General features: G+C 43.4%; 1 long non-coding RNA gene across 2 annotated transcripts in view; it reads left to right on the plus strand.

Moving 5' to 3' along the window:
- The first annotated feature begins 970 nt into the window (after positions 1-970).
- The window catches only part of LOC114700992, a 172,655-nt gene continuing 145,949 nt past the window's right edge, over positions 971-27,676 (plus strand). For both annotated transcript variants that reach the window (XR_005091588.1, XR_003735751.2), the window contains exons 1-2: positions 971-1,164; positions 1,401-1,551. This is a non-coding gene — a long non-coding RNA (uncharacterized LOC114700992). The remainder of the gene's footprint in view (positions 1,165-1,400; positions 1,552-27,676) is intronic.

Genomic DNA, 27,676 nt, shown 5'->3' on the forward strand with positions numbered 1-27,676 from the left:
GTCCTTCTTGTAATCACAAGTATCTTTCTTTCATGGAAAGATAAAAATGCTTGACCAGGCATTAATGTTCCATCTTCCATCACCGGAGTCTTAAGGAGTCTGAAGGAACCTCTTTCTCCCTCTGTCTTCTTTTATTGAAAGGGTGCTTATTATGTGGAGATCATTTCAGGAGGGCTAAGGACAAACAGCAAACACAGTGGCAACTTCTCAAGGAAGGAAGATTCCGTAGCCTTTGGAAAGCAGATAGCTGCTGTACTTCCTGTGGAGGAGGCTCGTGATGCTGATGGCAAATTCCACTTCCATAAACTAGACCAGGGCTTTATTATGCAAAGAGCTACATGTTCATTGGTTGGATCAAGACTGGGTATCAAAACAATAGAAACAAACCCTCCGGTTCCCTAACCTTCGAATGTTTTGCAATCAAACATCTACCTCTTGTTGGTGGTTATATTGCTTTGATTGCTGCTCTGTTCCAGTTGAAGCCTAGTTGTTGCTGGCTTCATGGTAACCTGCTTAGGAGGGAAATGGCAGTGAGAGAAATGGCTGGCTTAGGAAGGATTGCACTGGTGCATCCTGAAAGCACTCAGAGTTATTCCTACCTTCCCAATCCTCTTGCCATTTTAATGCCCCCTCCTTTATTTTCCCCCAAGGATATTTGCAAAAGTATTTGGAAACCTGCTGTTTAACAACAGCAACAACAACAACCACACACACACACACACACACACACACACACACACACACACACACACGAGAGTTTAATCGGAGTTAACCCTACTCAGGGATAACTTCTCCAAGAAGCCATGGGTTGCCAAGTAGAAAGCCCAGTGCCCGGTGTGAGATACTTCCTCTTCAGATTGGTCAGAGGTGTCTCAAAGACTCTCAAAATAATATAGGATATTGCCATTGATTTTTTTTTCTTGCCCATCAGAACTTGGTGGTTAGACCCTATTGCTCAAGAATCAAACATTTTGGTTACAGGACATGAACAAATGACGTTTGAACTGCTCAAGAAGCTTCCTTTCTGCTGACCAGCTATCATAATACTGAAAAGTGCTAAAAACCATGAGTAGTCTTGCCTAGCTGCGAAGCCTGTGAACTACAGTAGTGACCAGCGGGAGAAGATTTGCCAAGGGCTGTAATAGTGGCATGGATGTTATAGAGGTAAGCAACCACTTTCTGATTGGTTTTAAGCTCTGATGCACAGGCAGTAATGCATGCAGGTTCTGTAAGTCAGACCAAGAATCCATGGTTGGGGAGCTCACTGGCCATAGGGGGTGAACCTAATTATGTTTATCATTACTAAAGGTACTATGCAACTAATCTCTAGATTAGTGTCTCTATACCCAGACACTAGTGCAGATATGAGATCTCACCACAGGCATTTCTTTATGTTGCAGATGGAGGTTAAGGCAGGAACTCACAAATGGTAACGCACGGAGAATAAGTGTCTGTGGAGTGCTTAGCTACAGATGCGGAGTCTACATCACTTCTATCTCTGAGGTCCCAGACCATAGCCGAAGAGAGGGCGGAAGAAGTTGAGAGCCAGAGGTAAGGAAGGACTGGATCAAAACAGTATCTTCTGGGCACGACAGGACCACTGCATTCATGACCTCTTAGCTGCTCTAGTTACCTGCACAAGATTAAACCAGTCACTGTTCCAACATGGAAGAGGGAGTGGTACCCGAGCTCTGCCCCTGAGATGCTTTTGACAATAGATGACTTTGAGGTGAGAGACAATCAGTTTTCTTGCCTACAAACCATGCTCCAGTGGATGCCCTCACACCCATGTATGTATGGGCCACAGAAACTAGACTGGGTGGATTATTAATGAGAAGAAAGAGGACGCAAGTTGGGAGTGGGTAGTGAGGTGGGGTGGATCTGGGAGGAGTTAAACAGGAGTTGGGGATGGATATGGTCAAAATACCTTGTAGGCAATTCTTAAAGAATTAATACAAATGTTACTTTTTAAAAAAAGAGCATGCTTGAAGGTTGTTGTGCAGCACCCTCTGGACCATGGATCCTTTGCAATGGAATATTTCCTTAGAAGTTACAGGAACTAGATTTTGAAATGGCAGAATTGGGTCCATAATAGCTTTCTTACTATCCAAAGAAGAAGGTGATGTTTCTCTGTGTTGTTAGTAAGATTGTAGGTTTGTTTGGGGGTCGGGACCATGAGCCTGGTCCTGTTGGTCTTCTGTTCTCACTTCCTGATACTCTGTAGGTGACCTGGAATTGGCCCCTGATAGGACATCATCTGGGATGTTGGTAGCACTGTTTTTTCTTTTCTCAGTAGATCTTTCAAAGTTATTTTCCCCTTTCAAAACAGAAAGCAGACAATTTTGGCTTACGTGGCATACCCTATAGGTATGTCTGGCTGTATCTGATGAGTGAGCCATTGTCCTCATGGTTACTTCCTTCCAAGAAAGTGTCTGTCGCCATGCTATGCATTTCAATCATCTTTATTATACCACAGCTTGAAAAACCTTTAGGGCAAGTCAGAGAGGCCCTATCCACTACCTTTTCTCAGACTTTAGAAGACAGGCTGAACCAGATCCAGCAGTTCAGATTTCTGTGTTTTTCAAGATTCCTTTAGTGATAATCAAGCATTTTATTTAGAATCGAAGTTAGGGGAGGGGAACAGTCTCCAGGTGTTGTTTTTCTTCCTGGGAACATCAGTCTTGTGGGGAAGTGGAACTAGGCAGGACCACTTTGCTTAATGAATGAATGAGGCCCAAGAGCTCAGGGCAAGGCAGACATTTGGCGCTCCCAGACACTGTTCCTTCGCATTCCTGGACCCCTGGAATCATTCACAGCCTTGTGTCTTAGAAGACTTCTGTTAAGACCTGTAAGACTGCTATTTATCATTTCCCATGTTTGGTGGCACTGGTTCCTCTGGGTCTGACAGTGGGCGAATGTTTGTTTTTCTACAGCTTTGGCCTAGTGCCTCTCTTCCATCACTATTGGCTCTTGAAAAACAAGACCACACCAGTTTGCTCTTTACCCTTCTACCACAGGACCCTGCCTGATGCTTTACACACTTAAACTTCACTTGATCTTAGCCAAAAGGCCGAGAAGTGATACACACTTAAACTTGAAGCTGCTTGGACTTAGATGTCCTAGAGTGAGTGCCCAATAGGAAGGCTTTTCTCCTGGGTCCTTGTAATGTCTCCCTCTTTCTCTGGTTTGATTTCTCATTTGCCTTCTCACCATTAAAAATATAATTTATTCTGTGTCTTATCTTGGAATGATCTGTGCCAGGAGAGTTAATGGGTAGGCAGGCAGGTACGTGTGCGCACGCGCACGTGCACACACACACACACACACACACACACACACACACACACACACACACCATGAAGGGACAGAGGATGTTGGTGATAAACTAAGGGTGATGTGCCATGGTTTTGTTTAGGAGTGTCTGCTGTCTTTGGGCTCAGTTTAGCAGTTGTCCACTGTGCAGGATGGACTGGGCAACAGGCAGGCTTGTTTCTCATCTTTCCCTTCCAGAAATGGAGTTCATGATGGGGAGTAGAACACTGCCTCATTATTGGCTTTCCTGATGATTCTATGGGAAAAGTATTGTACAGCCTTTTTGAGACAATAGGCATTTTAGAGTTAAACCTTACATTAGTTCCCAGCCAGTGCTTACTAAGGGAAAATAAAGATACATCTCTTGTATCTGATTTCTTCTAAGCCCTGGACTTCAACGAACACTGTAAATCACTGATTTCTCAACCTCTACCTTCATTCATTAAAAAGAAAATTAAAATGACACTTATGTATTTTATGTGTGCTGGTATGTATATGTGTATTGTGTGCACTCATGCCCTGGTGTTTGTGTGGCTGAGACAACTTGGGGGTGTCTGCTCTCTCCTTGCATCTTGTGTGTCCTGGGGATCCAACTCAGGTTGTCAGGCTGGACAGTAGTACTAACCTTCATTCACTGAGTCATCTTGCCAGCCCCACCTTCGTTCTTTTACCGTCTTAAGACTACCTCCTTGTCTCCATGGTCCCGTGCTGCGTCTCCATCTTCCTGTCCAGGCACACCACATTAAACTTGAACACGCTCAAAACTCTTCCATTCCTTTCTTTACTCAACTCCTCTCCACTCCATGTCCATTCGGTCGCCCAAGTAGGAAGGCGGATGCTTGTGTCTGTATTCACACAGCCAGCTGGATCTCCAAGTCTTTTTTCATTTTACTTACTAAATATCCCCGGAAATAATCATCATTCTCTCGATTTACCTGGTCATTCTTTAGTTCATTTCCTTATTATTTCTTGTCAGAAAAAAGATGTTACTTGACCCTTGACTCAGGGTGTTTGAGGAAATTTTTATCACTCTTCTCCCTTGCCTTGAAGCCTTGAGTATAGCTAGACCCTTTGGCTTTTCTGTGTCCTTTTTGTACGCCCCCCCTCCACCTCCCATGTGCCCTAATTTCTAGTGTTACTAAGACATCATGCCTTGCCATGCTCTCTCTGTGATTGGACCAGCCCTATGCTCTCCTCACTCCCTTGTCTCTTCTTAGTGATCTCCTGCCCCCTCGAAAACCAAGCCTGGGTTCCTCCCCTGTGGAACCTGGGTTAATATGCATTTCTCTGGGGCCCTTTTGTTGTAGCAAGAAATTGTACAGCTGGGTGGTGGTGGCGCAAACCTTTAATCCTGGCACTCGGGAGGCAGAGGCAGGTGGGTCTCTGAGTTTGAGGCCAGCCTGGTCTACAGAGCAAGTTCCAAAACAGCCAGGGCTATACAGAGAAACCCTGTCTCAAAACAAACAAACAAACAAACAAACAAACAAACAAAAAGAAATTGTAGTTGTTTATCTGCATGCCTGTATTTCTTGCTGGACTGGGTATTTCTCAGAAGTGTCAATTGAGGATGAAGCCCCTGGTTGTGGGTTTTTGTTTTTTTTTCCTTTTTTGTCTATCATGGTAAAAATTCTGAATTTTATGTCTAAAATGGGTACATTGTTATAGTTGAACTGAGAATAGAATATAAAATTTAGAATTTAAATGGGCAGGGGTTAGGACAATTGGAATGGGAGGGTCCTAAGGGAATTAAAAAATTCAAATCTCAAGAACTCTAGCAACATTCACACTTAATATTAAAATAAATCTTAACTAATGTCTTTATACATTGTAACAGGACATCTCGATTCTGACTCCTGCCCTTATTAAAGACAAACTTCATATCTTCTAGATTAGAAAGTCTCTCTGTCTCAGGTGTGTGAAAGTCGTTTACCTTCTAGAATCTGCAATCTTTCCAATCATGATGTTTAAATTCAGCTCAGGCACAAACAGACTGGGCAGACTGGTTCAGGTCAAGAGAGTCTCAGCATTGACTTCTATTTTATTGTACTGTTCCTTAACTGAATAGTTCAATTAAGAACACATTTCAGTAAGCCATAGTAGTTCCAAGTGGATAAGCCAATACTTCATTCTTTTAAATGTCCACTTGTTCCTGGCCCCTCTAACATGGTAGGTAATGTAACAGGGTTTCATGTCATGGAGCAGGCCTTAGGTCCAATCACAGAGTGGTTGGTTACTCCCACGCCATCCATGCTACTATTAATAGCACCAGTGGTCATATCTTGTCAGGCTAATTGTTGATAACTTATTGCTACACCTATAGATCATAGCATTTCCACCCATCCTCAAGAGGCTTCTTCTTGCAGTAGATGGCAATTAACACAGATTACTTCAGCTGCTCAATAGGCAGAGAATTTAACAACAACAACAACAACAACAAAATGTGAAGTGCTTATCCCTAAACAGGACACAGATATCATACCCCTCCCTCTAAGGCTCAGGGATCTTGGTGGAAGAGGGAGTGGATAACATTAAGGAAGAGGTGTTTTTCAGACAAGATAGGGCAGCTACATGTACGAACTCGCATGAATTGTGACAACATGCACAAGACCTATACACATTCAAGGCAGAAAAATATCCTGGTTTAGAGGGGAGAAGGTAGGCACAATATTTCAACATTAGCTCAAGAGCTACTGGCATTGATAGCTTCTGGGAAGGAAGAGTCAGTGTTCTTTAATGATGACCATTGGTAGGCTGACCACATGCCAGGGCATGCCTCCTTACTCCTAAGACTAGGGGGGCGGGGGCCTATGGCCTGAGAGATGATGGCTCTGAGGTGCAGAGCACTTGCTGCCCTTCCAGAGGACCCTGCACCCACGTGGCAGCTCAAAACTGTAACTCCATTTCCAGAGGACTCAATGCCCTCTTCTGACCTGAGCAGGCCCTGCATTCATGTGGTACACAGACATACACGCAGGCAAGTTGTGCAATATAAACGGAACTTGATAGGTTAGGTTGAAGGGAGGGCGGGCTGGAGAGGTAGTGATGGGACAAATTGCAGGCGGATATATTCAAAATACATTGCCTGAAATTCTCAAAGGATTAATAAAAATATTTTTAAAATAAACAGAACATTTAATGTTTAGAAAAATAATAGATAGCAAGAAGATGAATAGATAAGCTAAGGTGAAGTAATCTTATTAAAAAGTGCTCTTTTAATACCTCATGAGACATACATGTTGATTTTTCATTTCTAACCATTTGTAGATTCCTTATTGTTAGTTTAATTATGTCATCACCCGAGAATGAGCATTGTAGAACAGAAAATTGTAAGGTGGCTTGCTGCTGAATAATTTTTCCTATAAAAATAGCACTTTTTTTTTTTCTGGTGTTGGTTGGAAAGTCCTGTGCATTCCAGCTAGTTCCAGTTGGTTATTTTGATAGTTCTCTGCTCACCTTCCTGGTTTTTCTGTTTGGGTTGTAGCTGCAGACTTAGTTGTTAGTTTTTAAAGTCATTTTTTTTTTACATATTTTAAACTATGTTCTGTGTATGTATATATATGATCTTTATATATGTACATTATTTTTTCTTGGTGACTGTTCTTTGATTATGTGATACTTCTACTTATCTGTGGTGATTTCAGTTTTTCTGAAGTCTACTTTGTCTAATATCAACATAGCTATTAAGTTTTTTTTTAACTTAAAAATAATCTTTGTACTTCAAGACAATTGCAGATTTCACATGTAAGTGCATGAGCAGTACAGGGAATCATGTGGATTCTTTACCTATTTGTATCCAATAGCAGTTATCTTAACAAACGGAGTATTATAGCATGACCAGGAAATAGCATGAATGAATTAACAAATCACTGATGTTAATTCAAATTTTCTGTTTTTAAGAACTCTGTCTCTGTATCTTTCTGTGTGTATGTGTATATTTGCATGCATTTAGTTGACATGACTTTACCATACACATAGGCTTGTATGTCTGCTGCTGCCCATTGAGGTTCAGAGCATCCCATGCTGTTCACATCTTTTACCTTGACCTTTTATAACCATGCCCATCTTTCTCTTTCTGTATTGCCTGAACCCTAAAGTCCCTGGCTCCTGGTGACAACTGATTTTTTCACTTCTGCAATTTCCCACTCCTTGACATGTAGCATAAGTACTGTTACACAGCATGTGACTTTTTAAGATTGGACCCCCCCCCCCCCGGCATTTTGTAGACTCAACCAACTTGGATGTTTTGATGACTTCTTCAGTGTCATTGCTGAGTCTTTCCCCAATGTTTAGCTTCATGAGAATCATCTAAACTGTTTTCGAGAGTAGCAAATCACTTTATATCCCATCTGTAGTGGACATGTGATCCAGCCTGTTGCATATTTTCCAGGACTTTTTTTTTTTTTTGCTAAGTTTTAACTGTTTTGATAGGTGTATTGCGACATCGTGTTGTGGTTTTAATTTGCATTTTGCTGATGGCTAATAATGTTTACATGTGCCTTTTCACTCCCTCCCTGCGTGCCTTCTACAGAAATGTCTGTTTATGTCTTTTGCTATTTTTCTATTTAGATTATTTTCCTGTATGTATTTAGCTTTATATTCCTTTTAACTCTTAAAAAATCTACCCATATAAAAATATTTCGAATGAGCTTTCTATAAATAGTATATCGTCAGGTCTGTCTCTGTCTGTCTTTGTCTCTGTCTCTGGTCCCCACTCCCATGTGTGTATGTGTGTGTTTGTGTGTGTCTCCAGGGTCAAGTGCAATGAGAGACAGACAAAAACAGAGAGAAATAACTCAACAGAGATTTCCACTACACCCAGTGTTAGCGGATTCCTTGTGAGTTTCACGGGCCAGAGCTGAGTTGTCTGTCATTCCCCGACCCCCACCCCTGTCCAACTTCACCACTCCCCGACCCCCACCCCTGTCCAGCATTTCTTCTGGATTTCCAGCTTCATTGCTTCTGCTGCTAGTTTGATTGTGTTTGGGGTTCCTTGGCTTTCTGTCTTTGGTTGCTCACATTCTCTGAGTTTTCCAATAGCCATGCAGTGTCTTCTGCTCGGGCTTGGTAGTTCTCTCTAATGGAGAGATCAGTGAAATGTGTTTATTCCTTCTGACCCAGGAACCAGAGTCTGCCCTGCCCTGAGTGAACACAGGACAGCTGCTTCCTTCGACTTGAAAACAGTCAGTCATGGGGGGCCATCATCATTTTTATATTGGTCATGAGCTCTACATGGTTTTAGGTATTCTGCGTTATGAAATATAAATAAATTTTATGTATATATAGAATGACAATGGAGACTTTTATGAGGAAGCAGGAAACTTGAAAGGCACATGACATATGTCTCACACACACAATGACAGTTTGGGCAGGCTTACTTCAGGGCCTGGGCAACCCTCCATATATTATAGAATTGTCTTCTACCTAGGGACCTTCACTCTGTCCTTAATCTGCCATTCTTATCCCCCGGGCCATCTGGGGATGTATGCATCTCATGTTTGGGACAGAAATTTTATTTCTTCTGTTCCTATTTTTCACATTCTAGGCAATTAAGAAAGAGGAAACCCACCATAGATGTCCAGGAAATAGAAAACTACAAGTATTTTTTACCTGTTTTTGCAGGGAGACCAAATCAAAGAATGTGTGTTTGTTGTGTCTTGAGTCGTAGATCGTTCAAGGGACCCGAGCCCTTTTATGTATGTCCAACAGAAAGGGATGGAATTCAGGGACCTGGGTTACAACCCTTACAAAGACAGCAGGGCCGATGAATGGCAGAGGCAGAGGTGTTAGCTCAGATGGTGCTCTGACTGCCCATGGCAGAATGCATGCTCCTGTGCCCAGCACCGGCCCATCAACAGCCCCAGGGGGCTGCAGTTTCTTCTTTTGCTGTGGGTACCCATGTGCTAAGACTGTGCAGCAGCTGCCAGAGTCAAAAGCCCATGTCTCACACCATCCTTCAGATCCATATAAGCATTTCTCTTCAAAAGAACCTTCGCTTAGAATCCTATTGGCCAAGGGATGCGAAGCATGTAGGTTCTAGGTTTCAAGCCTTTGATTGGTTCGAGTCTAGAAAAAGAGGGGTCCTGGTTCTTATTATAAATGCGTAATAGTTCATGGCTGTCTTTTCATTTGGCTTTAATTGTATTATGTGTCTGGTAAACAAGGTTCTCAGCTGCATGAGATGCAAATAGGTTTTATATTCTTTTATAGCCAGTAGACTGTGGCATAGAGGCTTGTGTTTGCATAGTGTTCTTTTTGTGTAATTCTAACCTAAGTACCAGACCCCTACCCCCTTTGAATGGTTTCCAGTGTCACCAGCTGAAGAAGGAGAATATGGATGCCTTTCCTCTTTCATTCTTGAGCTAGGGACATTTAAAACTATTCCTGGGCTGGGGAGATGAGGTTGGTAGGTAAGACCTCAGTCTAATCCCAAGACCCACATTAGAAAAAGCCAAGTCTGGAAGCTGTAATCCCAGCCTCGGGGAAGTAGAGATGGGAGGATACCTGGAACTTGATGGTCAACCACCCTAGCCTATTTGGTGAGTTCCAAGCCAATGACAGGCTCTAGCTCAAACAAAACAAAAAAACAAAACAAACAAACAAAAAGAAAGAAAGAAAGAAAGAAAGAAAAAAGAAGTGGGTAGCACCTGAGGTATGACACCTGAGGTGCTTTATGGCCTATACACACACACACACACACACACACACACACACACACACACACGTACACACATACCCATATACATATGAAAACACACTACATACTGAAAATTTAGGTCTTCTGCTCCAGGTCATCAATATCTTACATTTATCTGCCTTTGATCAACAAAGTTGGACTTCGTGAAAGATGTGAACTTTGAAGGCATAAGTCCATGCAGGCAGGTCAGGGAATAGTCACTCTCTGTGCAGAAGGCTGTTGTATGTGGTCAGGTCCATTTCTTGTTAACTGAATCGCATAGAAAGTCTTCATCTCTCCTTCCCAGATGCAGGGAACACAGACCAACACGTTCTGTAATAATATAAAGGGAGAAGAAATCAGCCTATGGCTTGAATAAGTTGCCTCAAAGGCCCATCTGTTGGACATTTGATTCCCAGCACATGGTGCTTTTTGGGACATGGTGGAACCTTTAAGGGGAGGAGGTTAAGTCATGGAGTAGGCATAGCTTTGATGGGTGTTGCGACCCCAGCCCCTTCCCCTCTTTCCTTTCCTGACAGCCATGAGGTGAGCAGCTTTCCCCACTATGTGCACCCCGCCATTGGGGTGGGGTGTGCTGCCTTACCATGGGCACCTTCAACCCCAAGCCAGCCTGCTGAACTGAAGTCTAGGAATCCGAGCCAAAAAGCACTTTATCTCTTTTCAAATTGCTTTATCTCGAGTATTTGTTACATGAAAAGAAAACTAGCAGGCTTACGTTCCCCCCACTCTCAAGCTACTTGAATACTTTGGAAGTTTTGCTGTATTTTCCTCTGGTCTGTTTTTAATCATTCTTTTAATGTTATGGGTAGCCTTGCATAGCTCATTGGCTCTTCACTAGTGTTCTTTTTAATGCTTTGTAGTATTTCACTAACTAGTTTCATGCTGTGATTCTCATTCCTCTGCCATTGGACACTCCTGCTTTACCATTACAAATAACTCTAGATTGGATAATGTGCTAAATGCTGTCATATCTGTAATGTAAAATTCTAGAATCGATTAGGGTCAAGTAAATGAAGCATTTATTTTCCTTTAAATTTAACATTAAAGGAGTATACTGTATAAAATCGATACTTAACTTTCTCATTTACTAAGAGCTTAGATTCTTCTAGGGCTTCAGAAAGCATCCATAGGACTTCCTTTGGAAAGACTGAATTATCCATAAACAGAATACCATTGTATTAAAATTCTTTTGCGTCTTTCCTTTTTTTTCCTTCCTGACTGAATATCATGTTTGCTAAATTCAAGATGTTAACATTTTAATTTTAATTGTCAAAGGCTGTGATCGGAGCATAAATGTCCTCCACAGGCTCCTGTACTGGAAGCTTGGTTGCCAGACGGTGGGTTTGAGAGTTATTGGACCACAGGGGTTCTCACTTTGTGACTGTATTAACGTATTGATGGATTCATAATCTGACAGCATGTGGAGGGGCTGGGAATGGGAGGAGATGGGGCATAGCGGGAGGAAAGGGCATTGGCGCATGTCTTGGGAGAACAGTTTCTCATCCTGGCCTCTTCCTTGCCTCTCTGCTTTCTTGTAGTTGAGTTGCTTTCCCATGGCTGTATTAGCCGCCTTGCCCCATAGCCAAAACAGTGTCTCCTGCCAATAACAGGTCCACGAACCCCAAGGAATACTTCCTCCTTTAAAGTGTGTATATATGCATTGGTTACAGCATCAAAAACACTAGGATTAAGCTACCTGAAATCAGGTGATATGAATTCAGATACTTATCTACTATGTCAGTGGCCACTGATTGATTTCAGGTTTTGCTGTTGCTATGAAGACTTTCCTACATGTCTTGTGGTGCGTATGTATTTACAACTTTCCTTTTTAAGGGAACTTTTTGGGCTCACAGTTTGAGGAGACATAGTCTGTCATGAGTGGGAAGGGTATGGTAGAGTTCCTGGTTACAGGAGCTTATGGCCCAAGCTCCTTATATCACAGTGGCCCCAGAAAGAGAGAACAAACAGGAAGCTTTGCCATTCTGTAAAACCCCATGGCTGAGCTGGAGAGATGACTCAGTGGTTAAGAGTGTTCCTGTTCTTTCAGAGGTAGGAGTCAATTACTGGCACTCACCCGCACCCAATGGCTCATAACTGCCTATAACTCTAACTCCAGGGGATCTGATGCCCTCTGCTAGCCCCCACAGACACCTGCACACATGTATGCATGCATACATAGACACAGACACACACACACACACACACACACACACACACAGGGAAAAAAAAACTTATTTAGTAAACCCTGAAGACCCAACCACCACCCAGTGACCTCCTTCTGCCATTTAGGCCACAGGTCATAAAGGTTCCATAATCCTCCTAATACAGAGCCCCCAGCTGCAGATCCAGTGTTAGACACATGAGTCTGTGGGGACATTCCTGGGCACACCATGACGTGTACCCTTGTGTTTCTTGTGCTTCACAAATGTTTCCGTCTCCTATTTGGATGAGCCTTTTCAAGTGTTCTTTTTTCTTCCTCACTTCTAAAGTTCTGTTGGTTCTAGAAATGGGGTCTTCGTGTTGTGTGGCTTGGCTTCACCCACTCCCTGCTCCATCTTCTTGTCTTATAGTGGTGCCTTTTGATGAGCAGGTTTCAATATTTACTAGTCAGATTCATCAGCCTGGTCTGTCACAGTCTGACATTTGTATTCTTGGTATGATTTTTTTTTTAAATCTCTAAATGATAGAGTGTGTCTCCTGTGTTATTGTTCAGGAAGCTTTATAGTTTTATCTTTCACAGTGAGACTTTGTCAGTCTGGAACTGGCTTTACATATTCTGGGGAGTATAAAGGTTTTCCTTATAGATGGATACAAAGATAGAATCAAGGTTTTGTTGTAAATTGTGTCTTGGCATTCCTTCTTAAGTGCCGTTGTAAGGGGGTCCAACTTTTTGACATGTGATGCAGCATTGTCCTCTAAAAGTTGGTGCTTGGGAACCATGTCATTGAACTGCCAATTTTTCAAAAAGGAAAGGTTTTAAGTAAGTTTACAATTTTGTGTTGGGCTGCATTCATGGGTATCCTTGAGCACACATGGCCTGTGGGCCTCAGGTTGGATACACCTGCCAGGGCATCATAGGTCAGGTCTATAGCCTGAGTGCCTGTGTAAGCTTTTAATGTAAGATTTTGGTAGGGATGTCAGTTCATACCTATCAGACCAAAACCACACATGTACCACTTTTACCAGACTTCTGATGAATTTGACATTCAGGTTGTGTCTCCATATGGCAACAAGTGACCAACACGGCCAGATTCTGGAGCATCATTCCAAAGCTCATGCGATGTTATTGGCTTCTCATCACTCATAAAGCCTTTTAAAAAAAAAAACTTGGAAGTGATGTTCACCTCTCACATTCAGCTCTTCTTCCTTCTATGTCTTTATCAGCACTGTCTGAATGTAGCTGGACTAGCTAAGTTATTTCTTCTTCTACCCCTTCATGTGGTAGAGAGAGCTAATTCCTTAAAGTGGAAGACATAGGGGAAGGATGTGAGGAGCATAAGGTTTGGATCTGAGCTGGGTGTGGGGGGTCCACACCTGCAGTGTCAGTACTCAGGAAGCAGAGACCGGAGGATTGTCAAGAGTTCCAGACCCTGTTTCAAATCTTAAAGGAAAAAAGGGGCAGATGGAGCTAATGCACAAAGTAGCCTTTTAAAATTAGCCACTAGCCGGCTTTGAAAGTGGACTAAGAGGCCAAGGAGGGTTTGTTTCAGGAGACTAACTTGAAAACCACCCATTTCCCCTTCATATATTTGTATCCTGTAATTTTGCTTTTGAAAACTTCCAGCTAGCCTCCCTCACCAATAAGCATTAGTGCATCATATTTCCTCATATCCCAAGATGAACTTGAAAGTTTGCTACATTAAATAAAAGGGTAACAGTGAGATGACAGACATGGATGGCATACAGCACTCTAAGGGGCTGAGGGCTTTCCTCCCTGCACTTGTTGGCATGTGTGAGCTCATGTTCTTGCTAAAGCTTAACTCAACTGTTTAATTGTTTAGACCCCTCTCATGATTAGGTATCCATCTACTGTACCCAGCTGATTCATACACTAGATTTCCAAAGAACATTCCTTTAATTACTTAGTATGAAGCAAGAGTGGCTAATTTTGTGCTAAAAATTGCTGTGCAAGGTTCTCAGTAGCCCAGGGAGTTAACGAATATCAATTTCCACAAGAAAAGAGCCTACGACTCTTTGAAATACAGTAGAACTCAGTTCTATAACTGCTCCAGCTACAACACTGGCAATTTATGAAGCCATTTTTCCTTTTATTTCCTTCCACAAGCCATCCAGCATGTTATGAAGACAGGAATATTATGTTTTTGAGGGAAAGAGGCAGCGGCTCAGGGCTTTCGAGGACTGGGGCCCAGAGGCATTCAGTGAGAAAGTAATAATGAAAGTCCCAGTGTGTCAAGTGTCCCGGGCTTTCCTGAGTACTTGTCTAAGTACTTCCCACATATTAAAATTTTAAATGTTCACATTAGTCCTGGGAGGGGGGTGCTGTTATCATCGCATTTTACTCCTGGGATCCCAAGGCACAAATATGCTAAGTAACATATTTGAGATCATTGTAAGTGCGGAGCCCAATGTACTTGGGGCCTGGCTTTTCCGGAGATGCAATCCTTACCCCCATGCATTTGGCTTCAAGTCCAGGGCCCAAGATGCTTACAGCAGTGCCACACAATCACGTAGCTCCTGGAGACGAGTGTGGAGTTGAGGGCCATCACTGTCCATTTTAACTCTCTGTCTGACACAGAGAGAAGGAGGTGGGTGGGTGTCTCTGGATTAAAATTAAAATCTGGTTCATTTCCCTACCTTGTCTTTGTTCCATTTCTCACTATTACAGGCTCGGTCCGCTCCTGGGTCCATCTCACTGGGACTTGCGTGGTGTTTGTGGCTCAGGCACCCCTGCTCACTCTCACTACTTGCTCCTTTGAAGCCGCGTGTGTAGGCAGTACCTGTGGCTGTCTTTGCCTTTCTGAGTGCCGCAAGATGCATCACTCCTGGTGAACATTCCCACATGATTCCATGCTTTCCTGTATTCCTCTATGCCTGTGTCTGTGCATTCATGCTGTGTTCTCAAGCACTCTATATCAGACTTGGAAGCAACATTTTCCTTTTTTTCATGCTGTATCTATTGGTGTGTAAGTATGGGTGTGTATGTGCCATTGTGGGTCAGAGGACAGCTTTTTGAGGGTTGGTTCTCTTCTCCCACTTGGTTTGTGAGGCAGGGTCTCTACTGTTTCTGTAGCTGTGTTGGTGAATTTTCTATCTCTATCTCTTATTTCACTGTGGGGTTCTGTCACTGGGATTGCAGACTGGACCCATGGTGCCTGATTTATTTTACTTGTGTTCTGGGGGTGAACTCACGTGGTCAGAGTTGTGTAGCAAACATGACTTACCCACTGACCCATTTATTCAGCCCTTGGCACACTTTGATACCCTTCAGTTTCATACATTCATAATTCTATTTTATAGCCAAGGCTGGCTGTAGGTGCTAACTCCTCATGACTTGGCCTCCTCTGAGAGGAGTGTTCTCATACCTAAGTCCTTATGACTCTTCCTGGAGCTGATTCTGTTTACACTCTGTTCATTGGTCTCAAAGACTATGAATTCATACAAGAAGTCTCCTTCCTTGTCATAGCCTTCCCAGAAGGGCTGTTCTTCAGAATGTTCTTAGTTGTTTGTGTATGTATTTTCAGCATACCCATCTTAAAATTGGATTATTATATTCTCTACATAGCATTATATATATACTTTTATTTTTGAGATAGGCTTGCCTTGAACTCAGTATGTAGTTGAGGCTGGCATTGAACTCCCTAACTTCTTGCCTTTGTCTCCCAAGAGCTGGGATTATAAACATGTACTACCATGGCACACTTAACATGCAATTGGTTTTTTTTGAGACAGGGTTTCTCTGTGTAACAGCCCTGGCTGTCCTGGAACTCACTTTGTAGACCACACTGGCCATGCTCTTGTTTTTATTAGCATGGTATTTACTTTTTAGGTTACTTTGAGGAAGATTAAGATTATTTTTCTTTTGAATCTATCCATTCATAAACATAAGTTTGTACATACTGTTTTCCTTCAGTTTTAACAGTAATTTTATAACCTTTCATTGAATTTCTGAAACTGTGTACCTTGAATTCCTGTTGTTAGTTATTTTTCCCACTATATTTCTTTATTATTTGAGCCAAGGACACACAATGCAATCCAGATGGACTTGGAATTTATTATGTACTTCAGACTGGTCTCAAACTCATGGCATTCCTCCTGCCTCCACTTTCCACCTATGAGGATAATAGGCATGACCTACCATACCCGGCCCTCCTATTATGTGTCCCGAATAATTTAAAAATTATTTACTGCACTCAATGATTTTGAATTTTTAATGTACTCAAGAACCTAATTAACCTCTTTTTAATTCTATTAAAATTTAGATTATGTAGATTTATTATTTAGACAATTTATACTAATGTGGACAGGTAGACATTTTTGTTTCTAGCTATTTATCATTATTTTTATTATTACTGTTATTATTATTATTACTTTATGTCATTGGATAGGATGTTTAGTACAATGTTGAGTTAAAGCACTTACAAGATATTCTTGGCTTTTTTTTATGTTTTACCATTCATTTTGATGTTACCATAGTTTTTCTTATTAAATTATAAATGTGAAATATACCAAACCCACCCATCTCTCTTAAGAAATTTCTAATCCCAAATGAGAAGTACCATTACTATATGTTGTTTCTTCCTATTCTCCAAGTTCATGGAGCTGTATCTGTTAAATTATGCTTTCACATACATTCTACAAAATAACTAGTATATTTATGCACGTGAAAATCTCTACTTATTTTTATATCCATTTGATAGAAAATGTAGCACATTTATAGGCTTAATTCATTGTTTTTTAAAGACATCCTCCCTCTCTCCCTCCCTCCCTCCCTCCTTCCCTCCCTCCCTCCGCATGTGTTTTTCTATGTGAGTTTATTAACCCACATGTGTGCAGGAGCCCAAGGAAATGTGAGGAGGGGATAGAATCCCTTGGAAATTGAATTATAGGAGATTGTGAGTCACCACACAGGACTGGGAACCGAAATCCAGTCCTGTGCAAAAGCAGTAAGCATCTTACCACTGAGCTATCTTTCCAGCCGGTAATTTGTCCTCTTTAAATGGCTATAAAAGGTACCATTGTAGGGTATGGTACTGTGTGTACAACTCTCCCCTGGTAAATTTTGCATCAGCAAACAGCGCTAAAATTTGAATTAATCTACAAATGAAATTCAGTAGATTTTCAACCACTGCACATATGCTACAGATTTGTATTATGGTTTAAGGAAATGTCTTTGAACAAACCTCTCAGTGAAAAGATAAACTTCATATGATATGTATACTGAATCGCATATAGGGAATCTTCATGTGTTTGCCATTCAGCCATGACCAATTAGTGGCACATCTAGTTTCATGTATACACACATGTGTTCTCCTCCTGCAAATCCCAGATACCATACCATTTATCCTGAAATATTTCACCATTTACCTTAAGAATATAAAATCTACTTTTAGACACATGAAAAATACCATTCTATTTTAAAAACATAGCAGTAATTCCTTAATATTAGAACAGACATGCAGTTTTCAAATCTCTAATCCTGTTGAAAAGTTTCTTTGCATCTTTCTTTTAATACTGGTCTAACACCTCATTGCAACTAGTTAATACGTCCTTTAGACTTTGATTAATCTACAGGTCCCTTTTACCTTTCTCTATTTTTCTTTTTCATTTCTTCTGTTGAAGAAAGCCTGCTGCAAATTTTCCTTTTTTTCTGAAAGGTTTGCTGATGACATCATGCTCTTTTATTCTTTTTATGTCCTGTAAACTAGCAGATGGTTGTCAAGCTGTGTTGTCCAGTAAAATGCCCACTAGCCCTGTGTAACTCCTGTAAACTAGTTAAAGACAAATCAAGGTGCAAATTGAGTTCCTTAGTGCCCCTGGGGGCATTTGGATGTCTGAATGGCCATGTGTGGGGACCCTTTGTTGGAGGACACCAGTGTGGTGCGTTAGTCTAGGGGCTGGCTGGGACCTGTTTTCTTTCTCTCCTCTTTCAATGGCAAAAGCAACTCACTGGTGACTTTGCAGTCTTCCATCTGTGATAGGAAGGCAGGCCTACTTGGTAAATGCAGATGATCACAAATGCCCAGACTCTTGGCTGCTCTTTCCAGTCCAGGTTTTTCCCTGATCAGAATCTCCCTGCAACCTGAGCCAGTGTTCCCACAAAGGGAGTCAGAGAGGGGAGAGCCTGGGAGGGGAGCAAAGAACAGTCTCCTGTAATCAGCATTTTATTACCGTCCTCAGGAAGTAGGAATAGGAAAAAAAAGTAGGTTGGAGCAAGGAAAGTTAATTATGTGAGGTTGTTTGACAGGAAATTACTAAATACAAACAGACAGAAGAAGCACATTTGAAAGCTGGGTAGGAAATCTCAAGTCACTCCACTGGGTGCGTTCAGACCCCAAAGCAAGTTCTGAAAATAGTAGATTAAACAAAAGCTATCTTATCTGGTAGACGCATTTCAAAGGCAAAGGGGAATTTATGTATTGGGCAGTCTGTCTTAAAATAAACCGATTTTGTTGATAGTACTGCAAATTTAATTGTGGGAAATCCCCTTCAGATGTCTGAATTTATTTTGTAAATGTTTTGAATTTATTTTGAGTTTGACATTTCAGCTCTGAAGGGAGGTGTGTTTGTGTGTGTGTGTGTGTGTGTGTGTGTGTGTGTGTGTGTGTGTGTGTGTGCAGATGCAAGAGCCTTTTCTCTGCATGTGTTTCTATGTATGTGTCTGTATGTGCATGTTTTTCTGTGTCTATTTATATATCTCTATGTCTGTATGTACATCTTGTGTCTCCCTGTATGTGTGTATCTGTGTATGTATGTCTGTTTGTGTCTCTGTGTTTATATCTATATGTATGTGTCTGTGCCTCTGTGTGTATGTTTGTATGTATATGTGTGCATCTATGTTTATGTCTTTATATATGTGTCTGTGAGTATATGGTTGTATGTCTGTGTGTATCTGTGTTTGTGTGTGTATATAAATGTATTTTACTCTGTAAAATCATGTATATCTGAAGTAAATACAAATTGCTTATACTCATGTTTCTTTGCCACATCTCAACATTACCGTGAGCTTGCTATTAATCAGGCAACCACAAATTACCAAGAAAATATTATCTAAAATATTTATTTCCAGACTTTATATATTTAAAGTATTTTACTTTTTCTGTAATTATTAGCTTCATTTTATTTCATATGGCTATGTAAAGTAATGGACAGCCTTTTCATCCCTTCTGAAATTAACCAAACAGTGTTTTTATTTCAAGGACTGAGTGACTGAGACATGGAACCTTCTCCCCTTATTTGCATCTGGCCTTGTGAGGGTCAGCTTCTGGCATCCCAGAAAGGAGGAAGAGAAAAAGCTGCTGAATAACTTGACCCTTTTAATGAAGGTTGTCATTCTTGAAAAACTAAAAATTTATATGCATGGGCACACACATATGGACGTAATTATCTATGACTTTTCTAAGCAAAAGATGAAGACAGCTTATTTTCTGATCTTTATAGTGAGATTCTTTAAGGCCATTTTTTTTTTAAATAGTTGAAATGAGTTATATCGTAGAAACTGGGCGGCTGGAAAGTTGCACAGTCTGTGGGTAAAGTTACACATTCCATGATAGTTCAAAGAGAAGGCAGTATTTTGAAAACATCAATGGAGCTCAAAGTCTGCATTCCTTTTGAGGGGCCAGCACCTGTGGGAGGAAGACAGGCTGTTCCCATTTGACCTTCGGCGGGGTAGCATGGTGAGGTACTTCAGATGTTGTAATGGTTAGGTAGGGACCTCTGTACACACTCCTGAATGCACCTGTCCTGCCCTGTGGTCAGAGGGGAAAGCCAGGCGACTGGCAGAAGCTGTGAAGGCATGCTTCTTACCCTGTGTTGCTGAGACCTGGCATTGCATCCTGCCAAATCACAAGGTGATGGATGAGTGGGTGGAGAAGCTGTGGAAGAAGCCACAAGCCCTCTGAGCAATCAGGCTTCCATTTCTCAGGTCCTGGGAAACCCAGGCAGAGACATTAGCACACTTAGCCTGAGTCCCCTGTGAGTAGTCTTTGGGTATAAAGACTTCATTGATGTTCCAGATGGGTTCCCATCATGCATGAATAACTTGTGAGCATGGAGTTAGCTGCCTGGAGTGATAACTCGCTCCTCTAGGCCACTCACATTAGTTCAGCAGTGGCCTGTAGTTTCTGAAAAAGTAAATACACAATTCAGTAGTCCTACATAGAATGTTCCTTCTGACTAAAGCGTGGATTTGCTCACAAAGTTGCCTCATGTGTCCATGATTCATTAATCCTGCATTCTTTTATTCCACAAACACTTCCGGATTGTCTGAGACAAGGCAGGACTCGAGGTTAGATGCTGAAACATACACACATAGACTCCTACCCAGACATGATCACTGGACATGAAGTTGAGGCTGGAAATGCACCCTTGCCCCTCTCTATGGACACAGTAATGTTGCCACGTAATTCTTTATGCCCTAGCTTTGTGATGGCTGATAAGAGTTTTTTGTTTTCTGTCAATTAAGGAGTTTTTTTTAGGTGTCCCACAAAATTTTGTTCAGTGCCTATTTTCTTCTGGATATATCCTTTAATGGTAAAATGGTTTTATATTTTTTAACATTCATTTTTAGTGTGTGTGTGTGCGTGTGTGTGTGTGTGTGTGTGTGTGTGTGTGTGTGTGTGTGTGTGTGTATCATGTGTTTGTAGGTGCCAGTGGATGCTGGAAGAGAGTATTGGAGCTCCTGGCCAGAGAGTTATAGGCAGTTATCAGCTGTCCGATATTGGTCTGGGAACTGAACTCCTCTTCTCTGTAAGAGCAGCAAATACTCTTAACTTTCTCTCCAGCCCTGGTTAAATATTTTTATCTCTGTGACAATTTGGTGCTCCTGCAAATACTTGAGTATGGTTGGAGCTGCTGAGCAGCTTAGCTGTTTATAAGATTAGAATCATTGCTTTGATTTCCCCAGGCTAGTTAGTTTTCCTTGGTTTCTCCCACTGTGTATCTTCAAGGTCTTTGCCTGCTCACATATGCGTGCAGTTTCCTGAGACTCAGGAAAGCATGGATTTCCACAGATGTTGGAAAGTCTTCCAGTTCTGCCGAGGTATGGTCTTCAACACAGAAGACCATTGTTCTGTGTGTTCCTTTTCTGAATCCCAGCCCGGGGGCAGCTAGGTTGGTTTTTGCTCAGCTTTTGCTCAGCTAGCCCACAAAACTGTACAGAAAGGAGTCCTCCACATTCAATATTCCTGGTGATGTTGATGGACTCGGCCGCTGTGTCTGCTGTCTGTTTTTTGTTTTTTTTTTTTTTAAGCAGGAGTTATATTCAAACATAGATAGGTCCCTCTATTTATGTCTTTAGCTGTTTATGGACTATAGGACACAGCTGAGTCATCAGTATACAGACTGGCTCCCAACGCCCAAAACATTTGCTACCTATCTCACGTTCACAGAAATGTACACAGTTAAAACCTGCATCTCTCTCTCTCTCTCTCTCTCTCACACACACACACACACACACTTACTTTAGTTTTAAATGACATGGTCTCAACTATAAAGCCTAGGCTAGCCATGAACTCATGGCAATCCTTCTGCCTTCTTCTCTCAGTAATGGGAGTACAGTATGTCTTACTCTAGATTTTAAGATCTGTTACATCATAAAGTATGTAGTTTCTTTTAGAAACTGATAGTTTAACTCCCTCCGTGTGTGTGTGTGTGTGTGTGTGTGTGTGTGTGTGTGTGTGTGTGTACCAAAGGTTGACACTGGATGCCTTCCTCAATTGCTTTGGATTTTATTTTTTGAAACAGGGTCTCTTACAGAAACCAGGGCTCACTGACTCCTCTAGGCTGCCTGGGCAGCAGGCTCAATGGAACCTGTGCTCCCCACTTGTCCAGTCCTGGGATTAGAATACCCGTAGTGCCTGGCTTTTCTATCCCCTCTGGGTGCTAGAGATCAAGCCCAGGTCTTCATGTTTGCACAGCCCAGCAATTTACCCGCTGAGTTCCCTCTCCAGCCTCTGGTCTGAGAAAGGGGAGTTGTCAGTGTGTAATGGTTCTGATTCCTGCCATGTGGAGAACAGGGTTTGGTGGAGATACACGTGGCAGGCGTCTCCCTTCCCCTTTGCCGAGCTGTCTGTGGACTGGATGCTCTAGCGAGCACCCCACGTAGCTGCTGAAGCATTTTTGTCTCATGAGTGCCTGGTCCTGTGGAAACGAGCTCTTTTGAGGATGAAGTTTAAGGCTCCATCTGTGGAATGTGAACCCAACCAGGCATCCACCCAGTGGCTTTTTGATCTTGGACTTGTCTCTAGAACTGTAAGGAATCAATTTCTTTATTTATAAGGTACCGAATCTAAGGTGTTTTCATTTTTATTTTATCTGTCGTAGTAGTAGTAATGGACTCTGACACCAGTGGTGTCCTTTTCCTTAGGAGGGGTGTTTGAAGCCTGTGCCGATGGGTCTGTGGGTTGCAGCCCAGACAACGGTGACTGGGGAGTCCCTGCCATCACAGTCTGACCTCACCCACTTCTGGGTTCTCCCCTTCACTCTGGCCTGTTAGGGAGGAGAAATACCAGGCAGCTTCCTCCCTAAAGGTAAGGTCAAGGCAGGCGCATAGGTTTGTGAAGCTCTAATGTAGGACACAACAGTGCTTGTACCTCCCAGAGCAGATGTTCACTCTGCCTCCAACACCATTAGGCTCTGTCTTTCTCAGGTGCTGGCCCTGCCGTCCTTGATGGTGTATACCCCTTCCTGTGGTATTTCATAGCACCCTTTCCTTCTTCCCAAGGGACTTTATAATTAATAGAGATAAAGACAGGAAGTCTGTAATGAAGTACCAACTCTCATGTGTGCCAGATTCATACACACACACACACACACACACACACACGATCAAAGGGTGGCCTCAGGACTGGGCTGGGGATGGCTCTTTTCCCAGGCAGCCCACATCCTGCCCCTCTGCAGCTGAGATAGGCAAAGGAGGAAGTCGGGCTCAGCACACTTTTCAGGGACACTGCCTTTGCCTGGGACTCCGGGACTCTGCCTGGCTGTATGGGAATGTTAGCTCACATCTGTTCATAAACAGCTCCAGGAGGCCTGGGTTAAATTACTACCAACCGCTGCCAGCCCTTCCCCCGTAATCCTCCAAAGATGGCAGGTAAAGATAGACCTGAGAGGGGCAGGGCCCTGCCTAACAGCCCTGTATCAAATAGCCAGAAAGCTGGAGGGTCACATTGCTCCGGGAATACCCTAATCTTGATTGTATTGTGTGGCCTGCCCCAGAAGTGAGGGTTTACTCTGGGAGGTGGGAGGAGTCTGCACTGGGCTTGCTAGCACCCAGTAAGGAAAAAACACAGGCTGCTCGTTCCAGTATGAGACCTCAGCCAAAATGACCAACAGACAGGCCTGTCCCTCTTCCTACCCCTTCTTGCCACTATTGGACACACACAGGCTGGCAAAGTGCCTTAAGAGTCACAGCGGAGAGGCTGCTGTCACCAGGGAGGGAAACTGAGCTTGGGCTGGGTGGAGTTCTGGAATCATCACCTGGAGCACACAGACAGGGCAGGTGACCGTAGCGGGGACAGGGCTGCGTGTGACCCCTCTTGTGCTGGGCTGGCTGCGTTCAGAAAGGCCACAACAGCTCAGGGATTTCTACTTCCTGTCCGGCCTCTCAGGGCTTCTGTGGATATACTTAGCAATTACAATACTAGCTTGGGAATTTCCCTAGGATGGGCCAGGACTTGTTTCCAAAATAACACCTTTCAAAGCAACCAGAGCCTTTTAAAAATTAGATAATTGTGTGATATTTATAAAACGAATTACATTGTGTTAACAATGTCTGTGCAGATGGTTCCGAGGTTGCAGTAAATAACACCTTGTGATTCATTAAGGGCAGCCAGAGAAAGGGCTTTCTAAAAAAGTTATTACTGTACAGCTGAGTCTACCAAAAAAAATGCAGGCAACTCTCACAGTAGACAAGTATGTTTTCAAGGCGTAATGCTGAAGTCTGGGTGTGTGGGAGTGGGGTGGGTGGGTGGGAAAGGCTGGGGGTGGGGACCAAGGTTGGATTGTCCAGATTCACTAGCAAACTGGGAGTGTTTTACCCAAGTTTAGCACTGCATGCCAAGAGTTAGGAAAATAAAGCTCTGCCCCCCACCCCCCACCCCCAGCCCTCCGTGGATTGGCTCTCAGGCTGGTGAGGGAGACAGATGTATACACAGATAATTGCTGAACACTGAGCTAAGTGCTAACAGACATGGAGAAGAAATGCCACAGTGGTATGAGGGATACCAATCTACAGTGCAGTTGGAGAGGGAACAGCAGCTCTCCAGAGGGTGTCACAGTTGGGAAATATGTGAGCAGAGAGAGGGTTTCTCTGGGTAACAGTTCTGGCTCTCCTGGAATTTACTCTGTAGATCTGCCCGCCTCTGCCTCCCAGTGCTGGGATTAAAGGCCTGTGCCACCAAGGCGAGGCTGGCACTGGTACATGCCTTTAATCCCAGCACTCAGGAGGCAGAGCCAGGTGGATCTCTGTGAGTTCAAGGCCAGCATGGTCTACAGAGTGAGCTCCAGGACAGGCACCAAAACTACACAGAGAAACCTTGTCTCGAAAAACCAAAAAAAGAAAAAAAAAAAAAAAAAAAAAAAGGTGTGTGCCACCACTGACTGGCTAAGAGAAAGGAATTCTGTAAGCAGAGGAGATATGAGCTTCTTTTGGATTCTCATGCTAACCTTCTAGTACCTCAGGGCCTTTGCACATTCTTTTTAAAATTTTCTGTGTGTGTGTGTGTGTGTGTGTGTGTGTGTGTGTGTGTGTGTGTGATGTGTGTGCCACAATGGGTATAGAAGACAATCTCTGTTGTTGATTGTCACCGTCTGTAGATATAACCAACTGTCTTATTAAAATAAAAAACACAGTACCAATGTAAAAGAGAAAGCCAAGAGGTCAGAGCTCAGAGCTAAAACCTTACCCTTCCTCCTGCGGTGGTCCTACCTCTCCGAAAGAGACCTACTTCCTGTGTGTTTGTCTTGATATAGTCTTTCTGTTCTGCCTTCTCATTGGTTGTAAACACGTGACTGCCTTGTCACTGCCTGTAAGTACAGCCCTCCAGGTCTTAAAGGTGTATGTCTCCAATGCTGGCTGTATCCCTGAACACACAGACACTTACCTAGCTCTGCCTACCAAGTGCTGGGATTAAAGGCATGAGCCATCACCTCCATGCTCTTTCTATGACTCTAATAGCTCTGACCCCCAGGCAGCTTTATTTATTAACATACAATTAAAGTCACATTTCAGTACAAATAAAATACCACCATAACCGTCCACCTTGTTTGAGGCAGGAACTGTTCCTGTTTACTGCTGCTGCATGTGCCACGGTAGCTGGCCACCATATTTCACAATCCTTCTATCTCTGCCCCCCATGTCACCACAGGAGCACAGTGGTTCCAGCCCCACATTAACAAGGCCCACTTTCTGTGGGTTCTGGGAGTCAGAACTCAGGTCCTTACCCTTCTGAGTGAGCTCTGTGCTCACTGAACCAGCTCCTGTTCTTGTTCACCATTGGCCTGTTCGTTCACCAGCATCCTCGCTCACCCTTCCTCTTTCCTTTGCTGCTCCTCATCCACCTACTTGGGAAACATCTCCTGTCTGAGAGAAACCAGCTGCTGTGTTCCTTTGTCAGGAAAACCTGACTCCTCAGGCTCAAGTTCAAATCCACTGTCTCACAGCTGCTCACTCACCAGGTGCTTCTCCCGACAGCAGTTTTCATAGCCACACTTTCCCCTATTTGCATGCTTATTTGCATAATATGGTTTTTCCAATTTAGAGGGGGAAAGGCGCAACCTTTCCCCCTCTAAATACACATTTGTGAAGTACGTTGGATGAAGGGCATCACCGTTGTGAAAACAGCCGCAGCCAGAGTGCCTAGTAGCTGGATTTTGTAGTTTCAATCTCAAGTATTCCCAACAGGTTCATGTCTTAGAGGCCAATTTTCCAGTTTATAGCACTGATTTTTAGAGACCGAGGGATCCTTAGATGGTAGGGCCTAGCTGGAATAAGTAAATCACTGGGGGTGGACTTTTAAAGGCTGTATCTGCCCCTGTTCCAATCCCATCTGCTCCTCTTTTTGGTCTGCCATGGTGTGAACATCCACTGCAACCCATCCCCACTGCCACAGGGTGGGCTGTGTGCCATGGTGTGAACAGACACTGCAATCCATTCCCACCGCCACAGGGTGGGCTGTGTGCCATGGTGTGAACAGACACTGCAATCCATTCCCACCGCCACAGAGTGGGCTGTGTGCCATGGTGTGAACAGACACTGCAACACATCCCCACCGCCACAGAGTGGGCTGTGTGCCATGGTGTGAACAGACACTGCAATCCATTCCCACCGCCACAGAGTGGGATGTGTGCCATGGTGTGAACGGACACTGCAATCCATTCCCACCGCCACAGAGTGGGATGTGTGCCATGGTGTGAACGGACACTGCAACCCATCCCCACCACCACAGAGTGGGCTGTGTGCCATGGTGTGAACAGACACTGCGATCCATTCCCACCGCCACAGAGTGGGCTGTGTGCCATGGTGTGAACAGCCACTGCAACCCATCCCCACTGCCACAGAATGGGCTCTGTGCCATGGTGTGAACATCCACTGCAACCTGTCCCCACTGCCACAGGATGGGCTCTGTGCCATGGTGTGAACAGACACTGCAACCCATCCCCACCGCCACAGGATGGGCTCTGTGCCATGGTGTGAACATCCACTGCAACCTATCCCCACCGCCACAGAGTGGGCTGTGTGCCATGGTGTGAACAGACACTGCGATCCATTCCCACCGCCACAGAGTGGGCTGTGTGCCATGGTGTGAACAGCCACTGCAACCCATCCCCACTGCCACAGAATGGGCTCTGTGCCATGGTGTGAACATCCACTGCAACCTGTCCCCACTGCCACAGGATGGGCTCTGTGCCATGGTGTGAACAGACACTGCAACCCATCCCCACCGCCACAGGATGGGCTCTGTGCCATGGTGTGAACATCCACTGCAACCTATCCCCACTGCCACAGAGTGGGCTGTGTGCCATGGTGTGAACAGACACTGTAATCCATTCCCACCGCCACAGAGTGGGTTGTGTGCCATGGTGTAAACAGACACTGCAACACATTCCCACTGCCACAGGATGGGCTCTGTGCCATGGTGTGAACAGCTACTGTAACCCATCCCCGTTGCCACAGGGTGGGCTGTGTGCCATCCCCTTTCCCTGTGATGTTCTTGCACTGTGAAATTGTGAGCCCCAAATCAATCTTTCCTCCCTTACATTGCTCTGTCACAGCATAATAAAAATAACTAGTGCTCTAGGCATGCTGAATCTTGAGGTTTCTGGTTTGTGGAAAGATGAAGATTAGCCCATTGGAGATGCTTTGAAGATCTAAGTCTCTGTTTATATATTAGCTAATTTAATGTTTTTAGTGTATGAAGAGAAAGATGAAAGGTCTACCTCTTAATTACTAAATTATCATTATCAGATAGTATAAGTTGATACATGATAATA

This window comes from Peromyscus leucopus, chromosome 5 (assembly GCF_004664715.2).
Source record: "Peromyscus leucopus breed LL Stock chromosome 5, UCI_PerLeu_2.1, whole genome shotgun sequence".
Classification (NCBI taxonomy): Eukaryota; Metazoa; Chordata; class Mammalia; order Rodentia; family Cricetidae; genus Peromyscus; species Peromyscus leucopus.